Below are 2,730 nucleotides of genomic sequence, written 5' to 3' on the forward strand. Positions count from 1 at the left end.
TGCATCTGTAGTCACAAAAAACTAGCATGGCGTGTTTATGCAATTTAGGTTTGATAAGTATTTCCACTTGCATGTAGAGCTGTACCCATCAACACAAGGAAATGTGCCAATGTGGAGCATGTGTGAGAGATTGGAGCTTTCCATCAGATCAGTCATACGAATTACATCTTGTGATCTACGAATCAGGCTATTTCGCTCCTCAGGTGGGCCACAACTTACAAAACAAATGGATGACAGGAAAATTTTGTTTCATCTTTTTGTTTGTCATGTGCATTGTGGCCCACCTGGGTTTAACTACCTGACTTCTAGGTCTGAAGAACTACTCAGTGTGGTCCACTGGTGTAAAGCTCAGATCTCACCCACTTGTTCCACATCAACGCATTTTTGCCCATGGTTAGGGGAGGGCTTGAGTGAAGCTCTCCAAGTAATAGATACTACTAGTGTTTTAAGTATCGACGATATCGGCCGATATATCCCATGATATATCTTGTATCCCACATGTGTGATATGAAACACATAAGTAGATAAATATATCTCACATGTTCAATCCAGTGAGCATTTTCGATTTTCAATCCTTTTTTTTTTTTTTTCTTTAAATCATATTAAAATTAGTGTCAAATTGGATTGGGAGCTTCGATTTCGAAATTTGGAGGAAATGGACCGGCTTGCGGAAAATTGAAAAAGATCAAAATTTCCCAATTTCTCACAAATCGGTTGCAATCTTTGTGTCCAAATACAAAGTCAAACATATATATGACTTGATCTAGTGATTCTTCTTTTGCTTTTGAATGGATTGCTTGTGTTTCCACACATCTTCTTATGTTTATAAATTATATGAATAGACTTTAAATTATATGAATATACTTGCATCAATTCAGTTAGACAACTCATAGATTAAGTCCCCGTACGAAGAAAATCTATTATGTGTAGTTGTTTTTTGTAATGCTTTGATTTATAAATGTATTGATTTTTTATTTTTTATTTTTAAATAATCGCTGAAATTTCATTGAGAAATTCAACCAATTTTTCCTAATGTTTCCTCATGTTTCCAACAACAACGATACATTATACGATATAATTGATATATCCAGTGCAACAACCGATTCGTATCCATATCCCAATGGTGTGATACGTAACGCGATATTGATATTTCGAATACTACAATAGCAAGATGTATCTATAGCAGTAAAATCAACAAAATTGATGTGGTGGTAGAAAATCACAAAGAAAGGATATGGAGAGAAGCATGACAAAGATTATAAAAAAAAAAAAAAAAAAAAGGAGTCTAGAGAAGAAAGAAGATTCACATGTGTAGTGTACGTATGTACTAGCTAGCTCTTACATGGGCTCCTTATTTTCTAATCCCAGTAGCACCATACCTCTAAGAGATCGCTTCCATCCTTCCCTTTTCATTCCATTTGGAGATGATTTGCACGAGGTGGGGTACACATGAGAAATCCGCGCAGCCATTCGTTGAGTGGGCCCTGCTATGTGCCTGATGACCATTAATCCATAGGTATGGGAACAATCAAGCGCAGAGGTGTGCCAGACCAAAGGTAATCTTTGAAACTTGGGGGTTAAATTGCTAAGATGTGTATGTGATGCATGGGCTCTCTACTACATATAACTCTATTAGATATGTGACCCAAGTACTGGGGAAATTTTTCGTTGGGACATTAATCCAGAGCAGAAGTGTGCTGGGAGAGGGTGTGACTGTTTGGTGGGCCCATGAGAAATTGGTATTATTTCTGGGAGGATCCCACATATGGTTTCCACTGCACGTGCCTTTGATTGGTTCAAATGTGCAGTGGACCAGGTAGAGAGGTACCAACGTACTTGGATGCATGGGTCCCACTGGGATATAGCCCACAATCTAAAGACACAGTCCAAGCCATTGCAGCCATCGATGCGTTGGGGGCCAACCTGTTAGGACCTTAAAGGATTAGTTAAAGGGCCTAAAACTCATGGGTCCAAACATGGCTGGGCTGGCCTTGAGCTTGCGATTCTATGTTTTATTTTGGTTTACTGCCACGAGAGCTGTTCACACCTGGGCCAAATCTGGGCCATTCAACAAGTGTGACACACTGAAAACACGGCTTATAGTTCAAAGGCTGTCAAGTTCAATCATCATGTGGCTGTAACAAGGATGATTGCTCGCTTCTTACAATCGCGCGAAAAATAGGCCTAGATTGGCTTTTGGGGGATGGCCCAAAAAATGTTGTGAAATCTTGGACCTGAGCTACCTCATTCTTTTATTGTTGGGCCCCAGATATCTTTGCACAGTATTCACCCAGCCCACACTTCTTACCTCACATTAGGTGCCTGGTGGGGTCAGGAAGACTCGACGTGCATGAAATCTGCGCCGGTACATCACCTTTTTTGTTTGGCCTTGATGCCAAAAATCAGTTTGATTCAACAGTCAGGTGGTCCATCCCATATAAAATTGTACCTAAAAACCTCTAAATTTAGGTGGTATAATAAGGCCTGCCAAAGCTCTTTTGGAATACTGCGATTCTTCGGTAGTTTCTGATGAAGCATATCTGATGAATGGATTGGATTACATACAAACACAATGGTGGGCTCAGCATAAGACCAGTGGTGGGTGTGGCCTACCTGACTTCTGGATGGTTATGATTTAAGGGTTCCAAGGTGAACATGATACAGCGTACCTGATGGATGGGGTGGATCTCATGAAATTTCCAGCCACGTGGCTGTGTGTGCCGTACACAG

This window comes from Magnolia sinica, chromosome 18 (genome assembly GCF_029962835.1).
Source record: "Magnolia sinica isolate HGM2019 chromosome 18, MsV1, whole genome shotgun sequence".
NCBI lineage: Eukaryota > Viridiplantae > Streptophyta > Magnoliopsida > Magnoliales > Magnoliaceae > Magnolia > Magnolia sinica.